The following is a 20,274-nucleotide window of genomic DNA, read 5'->3' as shown; positions in this document are numbered from 1 at the left end:
TTGTTGCTGTAGTGATGATGGAAGTGGGCCACTCCAGTGACAAAAGTGATTTGCCAAACACGTTTTTTATTTGATCTTTTTTTAAAGTTGAAATTATGTATGTATGTATGTAAAAAAATGAACTGTGCATTGTTCTTGAATTAACCACATAATAAAGAAGGAATTTTAAATATTGATGATTTTATTTTGATTTGACGAAAAGATTTGAACGGGGGAAGAATCCTTACGAAAAATCAAAGCAGATGAAGTGGTTTCACAGAGGGACAGTTTTTGATTGCTGGGTCCCTCTGAAAACAAACCGCATACTTGATATAAGTGTTGCAAACATAGAAGGAAAACGTAGGTGTTTTTCAATTAGCGGAGAAAGGGTGCGAAGAGAAGTAAAGTAAGACTAAGTGCATTTATTTGGAAGGTTCATACCACCCTGAAATGCACAAATACATTTGAAAACAGGCAAAAGGATACTGATGCTCATTTAAAAGCAATACGAAAAAACACAAATGTTTTTTGTGCTTTCATCTGACCAGAGTAGCTTCTGTAGAGGTTTGTCATACTCGATCTGTTCACTTGCTAAAAGGTGAACAAAGGATGCTAAGGTGTCTCATAGGCCTTAACAGAGAAAATTACTGGAGCACCTGGATTGAAAGTAATATCTTGCTATCTGAAGTTTTGAAATGACCTATTCTAAGTTAGTGTATACCTGGTGAGGTTGCTTCCTTGGTACAGGTTGGTAGTAATTCTTAGGAAACCGGAAACAAAGCCAAAGTCAAACCTTGATGCATTGAGGCGATGCCAAAAATAAAAAAAAGTATAGGGAGCATAACTAGGGGGAAGTCTGATGACAGCTCATGAAGTGCTCATCTCATAGTTCAGACATACAAGTTCACTGATGGTTTGGTGAGTGTGTCTCTCTCTTTCAATGCAAATGTATGCCATCCCTCCTTTTCCGTAGGGTTTATGACACACTGGCTATGCCACTCCCATTCCAGGCAACAAAATAAAAACAGAGTAATTGCAAATAGGAAAAAAAAAGTGTCTAGGCTAGCAATATTTACAGATATTTTACTTATTTTCATAACATCTGCCTCTAACTCGGTTCATCATGAGTCCGGGCCACAGACGAGATTGGAAGTAGTACAGCGGTCTAAATAAGTCTCTTCTCTAGTGTGTGGGTTGAATGTAGATATAAGGGATACATGTGCAATAAAAAACAATCTACAATGTCCAGGCTCTTATATGAAGACCTGCCCTATAACTATAATAAGTAATCAAAAAATATAAGGTAACAGTAGACTGACATATACATTACATACATACAGTAACATTATATACCCGACTGAGAAGAAGCGGTCGAGATCGGTTTTACATACTGCAAACTTGGTCCACAGTATTAGAGCACTTTACATGAGAACTAGATTACTTTACAGATTTTCACAAACTATGAAATTAAGTGATGTGCCCACAACTTTTTGCTGAGCCGAGGCTAGTTTCCAAGTTCCTGAGCCAGAGCTCTGTTGTATCTCCAATGTACTCCTGCTGTAATCGTTTGCTAACTGTACTCTTGTAAAGAGCTCTGATGCCTCGCACTATACAAAATAGATCAAATAACCGTTAGGCCACTCTTGCTCCCAGCTTTTCATGACAGTAGTGATGTGTATTTATACAGAACAATGATCTTTGAGTAACATACCGAAATTCCAGTAGAGAAATCTCTTGTACAGTGTGCCGATCTCTCCTCTCAGGCCACTGCAGAACGCTGGGGTGACGGCAAAACTCTTACTCATTTCCAGTCCCTCCTTTAGGATGACCAATCTACTGCAACAGTCAGACAGGGTTCAAGAAGCAGTAATCACAAACTTAGTTCCGGTCCCAGGTCACCAGGATGACCCAGTGCCTTCTGCAGCCTAGCTTGGGTTACTAAACACAGCCAACCAGAAAGGTCTGTTGTGACACCACCCAATCAGCAGTTGCATAGGGCTCTCCTCGTGGTGAGTAACTATTGCACACGGAAGTTTAGCAAGCAGGTTCAACCCACCTTTATGGCTTTTTAAAATGACGAGAGATTATTATTAGTTCTGGCTTATTTTCCTTCCATAGTTTGCTCTCTTCTCCAATTTGCTGGATGTTTCAGGCACACCCACCTCGCTGTGCGTCCGGTGTTAAGAAAAAATGAAAAAAACAAGGCACATGTAGGGTATTTTAGGAGGCGGGAGGGGGAACAATGGTGGAAGCAGATTTATATATTTAACACTGCACCCGCTTAGTGTGTCGTCCGTGCAGAGTGGGAAGAAAAGCATATTTGAGTGAAAGTGCGGCATGGGGTGCTGTATTAAAAAAAAAAAGTGTCCACGGCAAGCCGCATATAAGGAAAGCAATTGTCCTGGTTGCTTGAAAAGTGAAAGCGCGCATGGAAAGCTAAAGTAAGCAAAGCACTGCCGGAAGAAAAACTCAATGAAGAAACTAGTGTTTACAAGACTAAATAAATAACACTTACCATGTAACAACCGAAGTAAAGGGGCCAGTAGCCATGAGAGGTTACAAATGAAGACAAGGCGGTACTAAGGAGGGACTAGCAAACCGATTACTGAATCAGAAGCCTGCATTTACGAAGGACAAACACAGACGCCAATGACCAATATGGGTGGAGAGTGGGCTGGACTTCTCTTCCATACTCTACTACAGCAGATCACCAGAACACCACATGCGCACTGGCTCAGGCTCGACCTAAATAGCCCACCAACCAAGCGAGGAGTGCTGGGACCAAAGAGTGAAATTGATCCACAGATCTCCAGTACCAGCAGAGTGCTACCCACTTAAAACAATTTTCAAACATATGTCAATTTGGGGAAGGCACAGCTTTGTACACTAGGTAAAGTGACTTGAAAATAATGCACTCCTTTACCATGAGCCAGTGAAGAGAGGCTAGAGCATGTGAAATGTGGTGACTGGCTCTGATGGCGTAATTTTGTACCAGCTGGAGCATGGAAATATTCTAGGGAGGCAGGTCATGGTAAACACATTTTCAATAATATAGAGCCACAATCAAGGCATTCAAAATCATCACCACATGAGAGAAAGAAAACGTAAGATTCTGGGTTCTGGGTTCTGATCTGGAAAAAAACCATGAACTGACCACAGACGTGGCCTGGACAAATGAGGAGAAGCAAAGTCCAGTTCTAGATTCTTCATGCTGGGATTTACTTGGGATCCAGGGTAGTAGGCGAGCTGGTAAGCTGAAGAAACAAGAAGGTCTCAAAGTACAGGGTAGCTCCGTCTCTCTGTTATTTAAAGTTTAGATTGTAGTTATACGTCTATTATCCAACTTGTGGTATGCAGAAGTAGAGTTGGCCTACTATGCCACTCAGATCATTAGAGATCTGTAATGCAATCTGTGTCATCTGCATTCATGAATAGGTCCAATCCTTGTAAATGGGTCAGCTGGGCCAGTGGGGCCATGTTCAGTTTAAATAATATAGTGGACAATATAGATCCATGAGGGGTCCTGCAAGAAAACGATCAAACCGATGAAGAGAAAGACCACACTGTTACCTCGAACGGCATTTCAGACCGAAAGCTGCAAAATCACACCTGTGCATGTACTTTGATACGAATGTTTTCACACAGTCTGAAATAATTCAGTGATTTGCTATATTGAAGGTCGCTGGTAGGTCTAACCGAATTATTGCAGCAGAAATGTTTGCATCAGCACACCGGCACCAATCATCCAGCTTGCAGACAAACACCACTTCTCAGGGCCTGACTGGGAGCCCAAAGCAGCCCTGGCAAATTTGACGGACCATCCCTCCCCGGGGTGAGGAAGGGGCTCGATATTGCAGCACCGCTAGTAACAAAACTGCTAGTAACAAAACCGGCCCCCACCCTTTCAGCCTCCCGGGGCAACGCCAGATGCCTGCTACGACCAGTCCGGCCCTGCACCTCTGTAATCTCACCTGGAGAAGTCTGTTTGGGAGTGTGCTGTAAGTCGCAAGCTTCAGCAAAAGCATATGTCTGATAAAAATGTGCTCTTTCAAACAGCTTACTGGATCAAGGCAGCTGTTATATTGTCTGTTTACTAGAACAGGTCGTCAGTGTCTAAAGAGGGTTTCTTTAGCAAATGAGTTACAGAAATGATGTTGAAACCAGTGGGAACAATTCCAGATAATATGAAGGCACTGAGAACAGATTTAGAGATGGCACTTTCAAACAACAACATCCACCAGAAGATTCTAGCAGGAACAGGATCCTTAGTTGAACCAGAAGGTTTGCTCACACTCACAAGCTGCAGGAAGCCCTCATCAGATAAAGGGGCATATTGTGGTAAATTGCACGTAGATGGTATGAACTGTGCAACTAACAAATACAACCCTGTAAAGATATCTATCCAAGATTAACAGTTATTGCGTAGTTTAGTATGTAGATGACATCACTTTGGTTAACAATGTTGTACAAAGAATCCCAAGATAGCGCAACGTCATTCCCACCATAAGGATGATGGATGGATCCATTGAATATTCGTCAGAGGTTGTCTGGAACACGATTGGAGATACTTGACAGTAGCCTGAAGCCTTACAAATAAGTGAAGCCTTTCAGAGTTAGCACTTGTATGTTCTCTTACTATAATACTCTAAACCAAGTTGCTAGAGTAGCTCTGTTCCTTGCTGAATAGGGCCCATGACCTTACTATGCATGTTCTGAAATCGATGCTTTCTTGTTGAATTTTGTCGGATTGTTGAATTTCCTGTTGGGTCTTCTCTACTGACTTACATCTGCTCTACTAAGAGTTCCTTTGTGAGGTATTATTTATATCAGGTAGCGCCCAATACGGCTGTGGTATCCATAATCAATTAAACGGTTGTGTCTTTATTGCCATCCCAGATTGCCACTTCTTTATCTGCATTACATAGATGCAGAGGAATTTAAAGTATGAAAAAATTTATAAAATGTTGCAATTGCAAATGTCGAGCTATTTACCTTAATTTCCAAGTTATTAGCCAGGGTCATCTCGGGGCCTTCTTCCAGACTTTTAGTATTATTTTTAATATATCTGTTTTGTGGAAAATAGCAATCTGATCATTTGTAAGTTAAATATATTTCTGAAGTATGTTCAGCACCTTTTTTTGAGGCTATAGCCAAAAGTGGTCACACATTATTGCCTGACCAACAGTTAAGCAAAGCCTTCTCAAGTAAAGTGTTGTTTACTTTTGAAAATAATTTAAAGTTAATTCTCAGGAGTTTATTTTTGAGTAAAGTGAAAGAATAATACTCCCTCTGAGACCTGGCATGAAAAAGACATGCGATGTCATGTTGCTCCTTAGTGTTGAAGTAATGGTATTCTCGAAACTGATGTGGAAATGGACACAGAAGATTTACTATTCCAAAACATGTTAGTCAAGTTGACTAAATGAAAAGAAAACTAAATATCCACCAGCAAGTTAAATTGTAACAGTACACACTCTGGAGCAGGCCCTTTAGTACAGGAAATGCAGTGACCAGACCTTAACAACTGCAACTTGAATCTTAGATAATGCTACCAGGTATCCATTAAGATAGAAGGAATACTAGATTAGACTATCCATGCTCCAGTATAGGTGAAGAAAAACCTAAAAATATTGGTGAATCAGATTCTCATGATGAGAAATTTAGTATAGGTTAAAAGAAACAGACTAATGCTGTTTGAGGAACAGTGTGCATCTGGCTTAGTACAGGTTACCACAACTAAATTAGATGTGTTTTCTGTGGGTATATGCTGAGTGGTAACATTATGTAACGTCTCTTGGTTGCTGAAATCCCAAGACTTCCTTGCTGTGCATGCTGTAAGGAAACTGATTGTGCTCTCATATGTGGTTTACGAAACATTAGTATAGTGGATCCAACAGAAACTATGTTTTTGGTACTGTGTAATGCCTCATTCCGATAATTGTGGGTCGAGTGATGGAGTTACGGTTATACATGATGTATCAATATTATAGCTACCAATTCCTTATGGGAGATGTGGACAGATAACACGTTCATGGTCAGGTAGCAGTTCTCTCAAGGTCACAAGTGCTATGAGAGGGCAGCTGTTAATGAAGCTAGGAGATATGGATCATATTGATACTACGCTTTATACTATTTAAAGGATCTACATAAGATGCACATGTGTCCATTAAGTCATGAGGCTGTGCAAACCTTGAGATCTATCCAAGGAGATCAAGATAAATGAATTGACCCTTTTTACACCATAAAAGGCCCTCATCATCATTGAGTTTCCCCTTCCCTGTGCAGTGGGATGGATTTTCATATCCATACCTTTCCGTAAATTGACTGCATTTAGTAAGTCACCTCCCTATTTGCTCGTGCTCTTCGAACAGGCTCAGTTCTATGGAAGCTGAAGGAGATTGTCAGGTGTGCGGCATGTACAAAGTGCAGGACATGAGGTGAGGGCCCAGTGTTATTCCGCCAATTTGGAGTTTTACATATAGTATTTTGTAGGTACTCAATACAGTACAGACATGTTGGATTGTAAATGAGACAATCAGAGAAAAGAAAATTAAGGCCTTCATATGGCTAGTAGGATGCCGGTCATCACCTATTGCATCTCTGACAATGATTGTACTTTGGGCGCTCATATAACTCTATCACAGATTGCCTTACTGTCTTGCACAGTTGGAAAACTTGTCACCCCTGTGGGGGATATTCTGTAGCATAGACAGATGATGTTATGTTGTGTGGCACGCCCCTATGTGATGTTAAAGTTATTAGTGGTCTCTCGCTCTCTTTCCCTCTCTCAGCCATCTCTTTCTAGAGATCTCCATCTTACCTAATCTCTCTATTATTTTCTCTCTTTCAATGCGTCGCCTGCCTTTCTTCCCTGTACACCACTCCCTCCTGCAGTGGAACATATATGGCCGAGCATGTTAATTTATAGAAATATATTGTTATAAATGTTATAACTAAGCACAATTAAAGTGGAAATAACAACTAGGCTTTCCTCAGTGAAATATGTGTGCGTGCAAACCTACTGCTCATACCTTCATTATGGCGGAGGGGCTTTATCATGGGACTTGGGTGGAGGTGCATGAACTCAAACGTAATATAAATGGAAATTGGAATGTTTATTTTCTATGGCGGTGTAATTTTCCTGCTACTGTGTATGCTCTACATACTTATGCAGGTGTATGCTGTTAGGTGGAATCCATGGCAGCTACGTTATACAGGCTAGCCCAAAACAGCAAGACCTCCTTTACAATGTTATTGTTTGAGTCTTGTACTGGAATTGTTTGGTATCACTGATATGGTTGGTGCATCAGATCTAGCCTTGGTGTGGCTTGTCCCTTTAGGGTCAAACACAAAATATGAAACTTGGGTCCTTCACCTCTGCACCCCTATTCAATACTTGCAGGGTTCCACAGGGATCCACCTTGACCCCATCAATTTTAGGTTATATATTAAGCTCATGATTTGACCTCTATCATTGATGATACGTTTGGAGGGACTTTTGTTTAATGAATACGGAGATGATGTGCAATATGCAGGTTAGTTACCCAGTGAATACATTCAGTGGTGTAATTCCATGTTTGTTTAAGATTGCCACCTGTTTGAAGACCAGGAGGCTGAAACTTATGAGATAACACAAAGTCTGAAGCTCCGCCCATACCACCAGTTTTATTGGTTGTTCCTACAGAACTCCGACAAGTCCAAATTCAGCTTCTTTATTTGGATTTCTGACTTTAGTGCCTATATATGTTTGAAGTATAGTATTAGAGACTGTTGCTTCTGGCTACTTCAACGTCAGGTAGATTATCCATACAGTGATACTTTAGACTGTGATGCATTTAAAACTTGGCTATGGATGTTCCCTAAATAGCAGTGTAGAAATTCTGCTTTTCCTGCATGGTCATCCACGAATTCTCCCTCTTTTGCTGGACCCTATATTTTAGCTAGCTTTAGAACTCTGTACACTTTACCCTTTGTAACCAGGGTAAAGCGGCTTTGCTCCTCATTTCAACATGGTGATATATGTATACTCTTAACTGGTGTATGTAGCTTACTTAGAAGTCCTTAGTATATGGTACAGAGTGTACTCGGGCCTGTAAGTTTAATGGGTTTTTTTTATTAATATTTTTAGAGTTTTATATACTGCGAACTAGACCCGAGACATCGGGTATCAGAGCGCTTCACATGAGCACCAGTTTCGTTACAAATGGACACATTCATTTTTTTTTTTTGGCCATGGGGAGATTACGTGATTTGCTCAGAATCACAGGATTTTTGATTGCATATGGCCATGTCTGAACTGGAGTGGCTTGGTGACCAAAGTAAAGGTGGAGTAACCCAGATCTGTGACTGGGGGTCAATGTTTTGCCATTGTGCAACATTCCGTCCATCATCTTGTTTGTTTTGCTGTGCACCCTATGTGGGAAGGGTATGCCCAGACGTGGGTCCCGTGATCACTAGGCTACTGGAGTCAAGCTATCCTGGCTGATGAAGGCTGATAGCTAGAAACCGGTCCTAGGATGCTTGATTCCGGTCCAGGGAAGACATGACTTGGCAGTTCGGTCTGGACTGTTCCCATGAGGCACAGAGTCCAGACTGATTTGCATATGGCCATGTCTGAACTGGGGTGGTTTGGTGAGCAAAATAAAGATGGATTAAACCCAGGTCTGTGACTGGGGGTGAATGTTTTGCCATTGTGCAACATTCCGTCCATCATCTTGTTTGTTTCGTTACAAATGGACACATTAATTTTTTTGGGGGGGATGGGGAGATTAAGTGATTTGCCCAGAATCACAGGATTTTTTATTTTTTTAAATTTTTATTTGTTTAAAATTTTTATCAGCGCAAACAGCTACCCGAAAAGGGTATCCCGGCGCTATCAGGGAGCAGCAAAGGAAAAAGCGGTCTACTGGCTAAAGAGCCAGGTTTTAAGTGACTTTCAAAACAGTATAAGATTGGGTTGAGTGCAAAGAGAGAGAGGGAGAGCATTCCACAGTACAGAACCTAAATACGAAAAGGATCGACCTCCCATACGGGAAAGTCTGACCTTAGGGACCTGGAATTTGGCTTGTGTAGAAGACCAAAGGGTGCGACAAGGTACATAGGGACAGGCTAAGTGTTGCAGGTAGCGGGGAGCTCTGTCGTACTTAATACAAAACATGTAGGTTAGGACCTAGTCTGTTTTTCGACTGAGAGCCAATGTTACTTCCCCAGCAGACTGGAGGCCGAGGAGGTTCTGAAGACCCAGCACAGTAATCGAGCAGCAGAGTTATGCACACGCTGCAGCTTGCGCATAACCTCTTTATTAGCTCCCAGGTAAAGGATGTTACCGTAGTCCAGCCTAGGTGTAACAAGGGCCTGGACTATGGTTCTCTGGGGAGGGACAGGTTACATCCACACAATGTTCCTCAACCATCTCAAGATGTTGAAGCATGTAGCAGCAACCTTGGTAGCTTGTTGACGCATAGATAGAGATTTGTCGACAATAAAACCAAGGTTGCTGACCTGCGAGGAGGGTTGCGGGAAAGGACCCATTCTGTCGGCCAGTGTTGCGAGCCCCAGAGACTTCTGTCTTTACCAAGAACCAGAACCTCAGTTTTTTCGCTGTTCAATTTTAGAAGATTGGCGTGCATCCAGGACGCCACTTTATTAAGCCCTGTCCTATGGGCCGAAGGCTCTGTGGTCTTACCAGCTGAGAGAGAGAAAATAATCTGGGTGTCGTCAGCATAAGAGCGTATCGAAAACCCAGATTCCTCTACAATAGCTGCCAGGGGTCTAACATAAATGTTAAATAACAGGGGGCTAAGAATAGATCCATGTGGGGCCCCGTAAGGTGAAGAATAGATCTTAGAATTGCCAGTGGATGAGAAGACCTGAAAGGTGCGGTTAGTAAGAAATGAAATCAACCAATTTAGAGCGGAGCCCTTAACTCCTATGGATTGGAGGGCTTTTATGACTACGGCATGCGAAACCGTATCAAAGGCAGCGCTTAAGTCTAACAGCACCATGCATCCAGATTCTTACGAAGCATTTCTGTAACACCTAAGAGTGTAGTCTCAGTCGAATAACCGGTCCTAAAGATGTTGTGCCTCTTTGCCGAGACTCAAACCCGGTTGCCCGGTTTCGAGGTCGACTGCTCTGGCTGACATGTCACTAGTGGACTGCAGCTCCTATTGTGCCATCTACTACAGTGGAAGTGCAAGCAGGGCTACAGGTCTCCCATTCTAGCCTGACTCTGGCAATTTAAAAACTGCAATTCTACTTGTCAAAGTAAACTCTTTTGATACGTGAAAACCTCCCTTCCAATTATTAATAAGTCCTAATTATTAATAGGATATGTAGACATTATAACTCACCAGGCAGGGTGCATGGTATTCAAAAGTAGGACATGCAGAAAGGTAATGTTATCATGTCTTTAATATAATGTGACTAGCACCCAAAATATGTTTTTCACTGTGGCAGGCCAAGCTGTCCTTTGTAGAAAACCAGAGTACAGATTAAGAATCCTAACTGTGTATTTCAGGAATGAGAATAGTTAGAAAATAATTAATCAATTGTTGTTAACGGTTATTAAAAATCCAATCAAATGGTTACATTGGACTTTTAATAGATATTAAGGAAAAGTACATTTGAGAAAGCTACCTTTTCCCTTCATGGCATTCCCAAGGACTAAATTAGCATTTGTTCTCTTCTTCTACAAGCGACTAATTAGCATTTGAATAGGTGTGAAAAAGTTGGAAAGTGCCTTTGAAGAACAAACAATAGGCTAACCTGAATGTGCAGAGATGACTCCTCTGAACCTACCATAATATACAAGGTTGGGTCTGAGAGCGTCCTTTTTGACATTACAATGTTACATCCTAGTTGACAGGTCTGCTGGGTTTACATAAAACACTTTGGGGTGCATTTGAAAGGAATGGAAGAAAATATATGAAAACTATTCTTTTGTGTGCACTGTTGGGTTGCTGAAAACCCTACTTTTCTTCTAAAAGACATCTGTCTCTAGGTTTTACCTTTAACACTTGAGGCACATTTCAAAGGAAGGGAAACAGGTTCCCTCCGCAATTATTTTGTATCCACTGGTTGAAGGAAACCCCTAAATTTCTTCTATCAGGCTTTTGTCACTGAATTTATTGTGAATATAGTGATTGTCTCGAACGGGGATTACCATACTACACCTCCCACACACACCTTCAGCTCTCAAAGCTCAAGTTTAGTGCTCCGGAATACTTTTGTCATGTTGAAAATGGCCAAAGTGTATAGGGTTGGGCCCGGAAACTTTTATCCCACTGGTTAGGACATGCCCATTAGCCATTTCCACATGCTAGCTTGTGCCAGACATAAATTTGACACCTCAGGGTACCCACCTCAAAATCCTACTGGATCTGTGGAAGATCAGAAGAGGGTTAAACCTGCTGTTTGGGACCTGAGAAGAACCCTGGATGAATGGGCGTGCTCTCTCTCCCTCTCACTTGTAGCCAGGACAAAGAAGTGGACTCCAAGGGTCAAAAGTCTGACCTTCTATTAAAAATATAGTGATGCAACGAGCTAAAAAAGGCCTTTCCTACAACTGCCCAGCTCATCAGTGGCAACTGGACCTAGACTGGAAATTACTATTGGCCTCTGCCTGACATCCTGTGAGTCACTAAGTGCGTCCACTGAGGTCCGGGTAAACTTTAGATGTGTATTTCTGTGGTCTATTGGGAGTTCAGGGGATTAATCCAAAGGTAAAATCATTGGCCTTGGTGAACCTAGTTAGTATATCCAACTCAGCTCCATTGTGGTGAGCCCCAAATTGCACCTAGGTCTCGGCCTACAATGACCTCTAACTATCATTGGCACTTTATGCATCTTATTTAAAACTTACAAAATGTGCATCTCTGGTTCCCTTTACTGGATTTTTGTCATTTTGTTGTAATTTTGTTTATTAATGTGTACTCTATTTATCAAACTCGGTATGGAGATGCATATCAATGTTATTACTGTATTGGTACTGCAAAAATAACATTCACATTGCCCTAAGTTGAGCCTGTCTACTCTTTGCCATAGATACCATAGGACTGTGCTCCGATTAATTGAGCAAATTTACTCGTCTCATGGTGCATCAACCCTTAAAAGATAGAAGGAGTCAGCACAGCAAGAAACAGGCATTAAAATGATTGGTAATAGGGGAGTATGATTGCCTTGGAATTCCATAATAGGAAGGTTAGGCATCTCAGCTCAAAGGAGAAGCCGAGGTGAAATGATCGCAGGGTTTGATAGGTGCCTTAATTTTGGTCTCAGGGTCATTGTTCGGAGGCTCAAAGGTTGAGTCTAGTGTGAAGAGGACCACTAGGGAGTTTGAATGTGTTGTGCATATAAAAATGCACATCTTTAACACACACGTGGTAAGGCATTAAAAAAGAAGCTTCATTATACCCCCTTTTACAGCATTGGTACTAAGACTTTCCGGAAGCCTTTGACCTGATGTGAAAAAAGCCCACATTTGGTGACTTTCTCTTTAACGTGACATGCAAGCTTCTGTTTTGTCAACGTGTTTACATACAACAGTGTATGCCTCATAAAATCCACTTGTCTTCTGATTTAATCCGACTCGGACCAGTCTCAGGTGATGGAATAATTTAGGTTACTGAACCAGACAAACTGGATTCAGCACTGTTGGCTCACAGAGAAACATCAACATCTACTGCTGCGTTCTTAAAATAGAGTCAAAAACACATGCAAGGTCATCAACTATACGTTGTATCCCGCAATGTTATTACAGACACATCCGTAAATTAACAAGTAATCATCTCTGCCTAATAATCAGTTATTCGGTTCCGAAGAATGGGAGCTTTCTAAAAAAACGCATTTTTATTGTTTGGTGGACACAACACCGCTATCAACACCAACATCACCCCGACAAAATGGATAACACAACATAACGTGTATTTGTCAAGCGCACGTTCACCAAAAGATATCTTGGTGCTGAATAACAAATGTTTTATTGTGACCCACCACAATCGTACCCATTTTATCGACCTCAGATGGTTGAAAGGCTGAGTAGACCTGCCGGGATTTAAACCTCTGACCATGAGGTCGAACCCAGGCCCCTGCAGTGGACGCATTAGTCCACTGAGCCACCAGACCCGGCCTACATAGTAGGTAGTACCTCATAACTAAAACAATGATAGCAGTGTTATGCAAATCACATCACGGAATAAAACGAGTGAGCTGTGAGAGGCAGGAAACCATGAAAGTTTCCAATATTGTTCCGCACATTTTCTTGTACTTTCCAGGGCAGGCTTTGTTGCTTGATCCCTCACCTAAGGCGCACTGGTGCGTAGCGCTGGGGCCACTCCTCTTTCACGGGGCAGCTGGTGACGCCAACGCCTAGTGAAGTCCCTTTTAGCCACAAGGTGGCCGATATAGAACAAAAACGTGCTCAGGCTACAAGAACGTAGCTAGATACACACTTAGTATGAAATGGTGCAGAAAAGTTCTCTTAATACTTGAACAATTTAGAAAGCGAGCGTTTGCTTTTCTGCTGGCCTCGCGGATGAAGCTATGATTTAACACGATAATATTGTGTTGCTTGTAATATTTAAATCGTACAATATATATACAATATTGTATGTGGGCACTCCACCCCATTTTTGTTTGGGGCTGGGCCTTGTCCCCTGGGTTGAACATGCTTAACCTTGAAACCATACAGGGGTTTATGGGACCTTGAGATTCCCCTCTCAACAGGCCTCTCATTTCACGGAATGTTGCTGGTCTGGTTTGTCATGTGCTTTGTTTCTGAATGTTGGTGTTGTGCCTTTCTCTGATGCAGAAGTCACGTCGCCAGGAGACTTGTCAAACCAAAGATTTATTCCCTTCAAATGTTGGCGTATTCTGACCTCCTTGCAGTATCATTTTCAAAGGAATACTCCAGAGAAGGGCTGGCGCAGAGGTTTCCAACCTTTACTCTAATAAGAGCTACTTTATGTGCAAGGAAGAGCATCCCGAGCTACTAATATTATCAGTGTAAGAGTGACCACATCAGACAAGATTACATTAGTGGCTACAATTTGCAAGATTACCAGCAGTGATCATCTCTGTGCATCAGGCACTCTTGCCAGTATTAATTAAAAAAAATATATATATTGGTCAGTGTGGACTGTCTACATGGGTAATATATAACCGCCATAGCTACAATAACAATGGAGCCAAATTAAAAAGTCTCTCCAACGCTGCATGATTTATCACTCAAATAACTTAAAATATATTTCCGAAATTCAGTCAGTTTTCTCCACACATCAGCTTCAGTTCTGAAAATACACCCATTTGTATCCCAATACACACTTTTTAATTTTGGCATACATAGATTAATTCAACTATGCAAAAGCTTCTAATTTAGTTTGCTGGGCTGCACACAATAAAGCTACCTTTATAGGTATCTGGAGAGCTACCAGTAGCTCACAAGCTAGTTGTTGGAGAGACCTTGGCTGGCCATATGTCTGTAATCTTATATCATTCAGTTATGCCGTAAAAGTACTTCAGGGCATATCAGCAAGGGCCGGCGATAATTATCGCTCAGCGTGCTTAGCGCGAGGATAATTACTGCCGGCTAACGATGAATTTTATCCCTGAGATAGTGTGCTATCAGCAACGCTTATCTCAACAGCGATAAAGTTCCAGGCTCAAGCTGCCAAATGTGCGATTATCGCTGGAAATCCAGCGATAATCGCACAACGTTTGGCGATAGCTTAATGATGGGGAAGGGCAGACTCAGCCATGATATCCACCTTCCATTGGATATCATGGCTAAGTCGGAATGAAAGCAGTCGTAAGGAAAGTAGCGATAACAGTGGTTAGCGCTACTTTTCTTATCGCTCTGCAGGTTAGCGTGAGGCTAGATAATAGGAGAAATGTCGGTTAGCAACATTTCTCACGTGTTTTTGGGGAGGAACGCCCACTTTGCATCTCATTAGAGATGCAAAGCTGGGCGTTAAGGGAAAGATCGCTGAGGCATGGATTTACGTGATAGCGTGACCTTGCTAATAGTGCGATACAATTATCGCCGCTTTCATTCCGAAAACGGCCGCTAAAGAGGCGATAATTGTCTTGCTGATATGCCCCTTCATTTCTTATGTGCTGATTATGAAGATTGTGTTTTGTCTGGGTGTAAGGATATACCTCTACTGAAATTATTATACAGCATAAATATTTCTCCTGGTCAGAACTATTAACAACATTGACCCCGATTGATCAATATTTAAGAAGTGCTTCGAACAAAATTGACCTTTGAGTGTAATTGTTTTTCAATAAAACTGACTAAGCAGTTTCCGTTTTGGTACATTTCATGTATCTTCTTGATATGATACATATTTTATTCAAGAAAAATTCGGCCACTTTTCAGTCATTCTCTAAATACATCCCCTTTATTGTCCTAATGTCTGAGATTCTTGAGAACTAAACCTCAGCTCCGCAGAAGCACTCATTTTAAGTGATTCAAAATGTTTTATTACTTCCATATAGGCCTGTGAGTAGTTTGTTTTGGTTTCCCTCTCACTGTCCTTTTGAATGGCTAAAGCTATAAGGGAGGCCCCAGCGTTGCTCTCTGAATGAGTGGGTTTGGTTTTAGGGAAGTCCACTTCAGCACCCATCTAGAACAGGAAATGCTTATGGGGATGGGCGGGAATTGTGTGTCAGATGACAGTGTGACGCTTTTTACATCTTGGCTAGACAGTTTACATCCCTGAAACCAGAAGGCTATGACTGATGTAACAGTATATTACGTTTGCAAATGGCCATCGGGAGGGGGGATGGAGGGGGGGCGGGGACAATAGGTCTCTGTAATCTGAGAACTAAAGGCATTGCCAATGTTAATCTCATTTGTTTACGGCCCTGGGACTGCTTCATTGATGTGCACTGATGCATTAACATCGCCAACACCTATAGCTCTTGGATTGCCAAGACGTAGTGGCTTTACCAGTGCTTGTTACTTGAGCTTTAGTACTTTCTGGGATAAAGGGACCAGTGTCTGTGGCCTGTAGTGGCAGCGACGTTTGTTTATCACTGTGTTTTAAGGCCTTAGAACATCCCCTTCGACAATTCAACTAATAGTTGTCTCTTTTAGGTGCATTTCACGATCTGCCCTTTGCATAAGCACAGTGAAAAAAAATGTGTGCTTAATACGGCATTTGCCTGTCTTTTGTTTTTCCCTTTTCGTCTACATCTATTGTAATTTCAAAAAGGTGCATTGTATTGAAAATAAGAATAAGTAAAAGTGTGCTGCATGGCAAAATACTTATAAGGCCCCAAATGCGAGACCTATGGCTTTGCCAATGCTTTTTGCATTTGCAAGACCAGTCATCCTTGTTTAAATAACCTGTCCTGATGAGGTTTCTGAAAGCTTGAACACATTTCCCCTTAAACTATTTGTGATGCCACATTGGGATCTCAATTTGTAGTGATTTTTCTCATATGTATTCCCTTTAAGCCAATGTTTATCTGCTGATTTGATCTTCTGTCTAAAGAATGTGCTCCTTGTCTAGATTACATAAGCTTGTCACATGAGTGAACTTTAGGCTCTCTCAGTGCAGCCATCCTACACCACATTTTATCCAGACAAACTGCTGTTGAGGAACAAGGTGGTCTTTTTTTCCTCGTGACTGCTTTTCACGTTGGGCAATCCATTACCCTCGCAACATTCTTTGCTCCACTTCACCCCTCAAAAGAGGAGGGCAGACTCTATCGACTGGACCCCAGAGAGCCTTGAGCTTTTACATGGATCGCAGCTCAGACACTGGGTGAACAATCTGCTTTTTGTGGAGTCTCCTAGGGCACAGAAAGGCATGGTGGTGCAGATAAGGAATTTTTAAAGATGGATTGCGCTCTGCATCAAGTTCTGCTACGCATTGGCCAAGAAGCAGCTACTGGACAGAATGAGAGCTATTTCCACCAGGGCCGAGGCTCCTACCACTGAGTTATCACACAGCGTGCGTGTTGTGGTTATTTGTCAGGCCTCAATGTGAGCATCCATTCATACTTTCATGAAGCACTACTGCCTTGACAGCCGGGCCTGATGGGAAGGGCATTTTGCATGTTCCATTCTGCAGAACTTCTTGATCTGAGCCCACTCCACAGACCCGCCACTGTGGGTAGAACTGCTTTCGTATCTCTTCTAAAGGTGAGCAATCTGCAATAAGAAACCTGTATTAGTAGTACAAATTACTTACCTTCAGTAACACTCTTTCTGATGGATACTCTGTCTGACCAAATATGCCTCACTGCTCTCCCACCTCCTTACTCTGAGGAATGTTCTCTTTTTCCATCTGAAAAGCTAGAGATCTGAACACTGGTAGACTCATTGGGTTTGGGCTCTGCTTCGAAGAGTGTGGACTGAGTCAAGAAAGAAACTGACATCAGTGTGCAGGGGTAGTTCTTACATGTGGCTCAAATTGTCACTTGAAGATGAAGTGCGGTCTACGCTGAGCCGCACAGCTCCATCTACAGGCATGCAGGAGCACTTCTGTGCAAAGTGTTCTGGATTCAGTCTGGCACCTGTGGATATTCTAAAGATAAGGAATCTGTGGTTAGTTACTAATATCCACTAAAAAAAGCATTACTGAAGATAAGCAACTTGTTGATCAGAACATCACAGCATATCAGCGTTACCAGTGGGCAATGCAGTCAGACTACTCTGTAAAAAAGAGAAGGGGTTCCCCATCCCAAGGGCAATGCATCAGATCAACTAACTGTTTTCCACAATCAATGCTGGAGTTCCTAAAGCAAATTTCCTTAATTTAAAAATAAAAAATGAAGCATCTCTATATTCTGAGACTGGAAATTCGGGGTACCATTCAGAAGGTTCACAAAGACTAATGAACGTGGTGCGTATGCTAACCTTAACTGGGAGGATAGAGGTCCATACTGTGCTTAAGATTCATAAACACATTTGTCAGAAGGCAATCCTTCAAAAGGTGACACTGCAGAATACATTCTGGGATGGGGATTTTTCTGGCAGTTCTATGTTTGAAACCCTATCTTATTTTACACTTCAACCCACACTTCCAATCAGCAGTATCACTGGTTTGCATTGAGATCTAAGTTCTATAAATTTCAAGAAAAGCAATTTGGCATCTAGAAGTCCCCTGGGATAATCACCAAAATGTTGATCTCTATAACGATTCCCTCAAGTGAAACAGGTACCACTCCTACCCCTACTTCTACAGCTGTCCAGAAAGACCAACAACTCATGCAGAGGCAGTACAGGCCACTCAAACCACATTTAATCTCATGCTACCTGTGGGCCTTATAGTAAACATCCGAGAAACGTGTGCTCAACTAGAAACCTCATCAGTTCCTAGAGCGATTTTCAACAAAGGCTGCTGATAGTTGTGCCTTTGGAGGTCTGGATTCAATCTCCGTCAGCATGGCCAAGATTCTTCACTGATCACCAGTACTTCCTTGTTGGGGGAACTGTCATTATATTATGTATAACTTAATTTAGTGCATCACTGCAGGCTGCAAATGAGGACAACCCTGGAACTATGTGAGGCCAATAGCTTGAATAGGGCATTGGGAAGACCATGTTGTCTTCAGCTTTGGATTGGTGGTAAGACTAAATCAGTTTGAGATTCAGGTTACACCGTTTGGATCCATAAGCTACACCGATGTTGTGCTCATCGATCGGGGAAGATCTCTAGAAGCAGTGACCACAAGAGGGTGTCTAAGTGAATGAAAGCACCACAACAAGATGTCCTAGAGCTCCTTATTGTACATTTGGCCGTAGGCCTTTCTGATCAAGGTCACCAAGGTCAAAACTAATGGCATGACCACAATGTATAAAACGTAATCAAGCATTGGCAAAGGCAGTAAGTCTTGACATTGTGAGTGGGAAATCTCCCTTTCCGGCATGGTCACCCCACGTTTGCCTCTTGGTTAACCCTATATTTATACTGCCTTTAGAACTCTGTGCACTTTACCTACCTCTGCTAAACGGTTAGTAAAGTGCCTGTACATATACTTTACACATTGCTCCAAGTTAAGTGTGTCTGCTCTGTGCCATAGCTTCCAAGCGGTTGAGGTCAGGTTAATTTAGTGGCTTTGGTGAGCATGGAAGGCCTGTAAGAGCACTATAACTGTTTTGGCGTGGTCCGCAAAATACATTTGCCTGCAGACAGCTAAAAGCTGTCTAGTAGCCGAGATGTGAAGACCAAACTATCCACAAAGATGCTAGTCCTCTAACGAAAAGCACAGGTTCTATCGGTGATGGCCGTTCAGCAGCGTTCATGGTTCACCAGAATATCTTCCATGAGTGTTGAAAGGATCATGCGTGTGCTCAAGGGCACGCATGCTGTGCATGTGAACAACTTTGAGATCAGATACAGCAGCACTGCATCCAGTTCTGTTTGCCTCAGCCCAGAACACAAACGGCCAATTCCTTGCCAGCCACTGTCAGCAGCCAACAGTGAATGAACTGTTCTTGATTGCTTTGTCAGTGACATTGTCTGCCCTTGTTACCGGATAGATACTGTTGTTTTCTAGGATTGTGACAGCACCAGAACGAGAGGTGACCCTGTGTCAGCATTAGACCTTGTACCGCCAGAAGAGTGACAATCTTTTCCACTCCTTTCAGGCTAGAATTTGCGTTCGGCTGCTTCAACTGAGGGGGCTTCCTGCAAACATTAAACTTGGACTACCAACATATTTCATTTTGGCACTGACTCTTTGTGTGTTTACTTCGGCTAAAGGCGAGGCCTGCAAATCTTGCAGATGTTTCAGCAGGTGACAGTTGTTCGCTGCATACATTCATGTTCGCCATTATTGGTCCCGTTGCGCCACACCCAACGGACATTATTGGGCCCATTGCGCTGCACCCAACGGGCAGAATCCATATGCCAATCAGTGGTGAACGGGAATGCAAGCCACCCCAGACCCGTGTCACTGAAGTCCGGCTTGAATTCTGTAGTAGGGCGAGCGTGGGTGCGTGCCTGACCATATCCGTCGCACGTAGAGCGTCCCATGAAAACCATAAACGGGGATGTAGAAAAATGCTTTCAAAAGTCTGTGGCCTGCTATCACATGGGTCACATACATTTCAGCCCATCATTTTGCTTGCCCTCCCAGCCACTACAGACTGGGAGCAAATATGTGTAAAATAACTATGGATTATGCAAAATATCAACGGACTCAAATGCGGCCAAGAATGACAACCAATTGCCGAGATTAAATCAAACTTTCCAGCCCTCGCCTTTTGCACTCCCAACTCATAATATATCCATTCAGGCTCCTCTAGATTGTAACTTTTTCTTACCGTCTGTTTACAAG

The 20,274-nt window shown here is 42.3% G+C and overlaps 1 protein-coding gene across 1 annotated transcript in view; it reads left to right on the top strand.

The window, feature by feature from the left end:
* The window catches only part of RNF217 (ring finger protein 217), a 368,186-nt gene that overhangs the window by 182,097 nt on the left and 165,815 nt on the right, over positions 1–20,274 (top strand). The gene's annotated exons all lie outside the window — the stretch shown is intronic.

Source organism: Lissotriton helveticus, chromosome 6 (assembly GCF_964261635.1).
Source record: "Lissotriton helveticus chromosome 6, aLisHel1.1, whole genome shotgun sequence".
Classification (NCBI taxonomy): Eukaryota; Metazoa; Chordata; class Amphibia; order Caudata; family Salamandridae; genus Lissotriton; species Lissotriton helveticus.
Note: the sequence above shows the minus strand (reverse complement) of the source record. Positions and strands in the feature narration are given on the sequence as shown.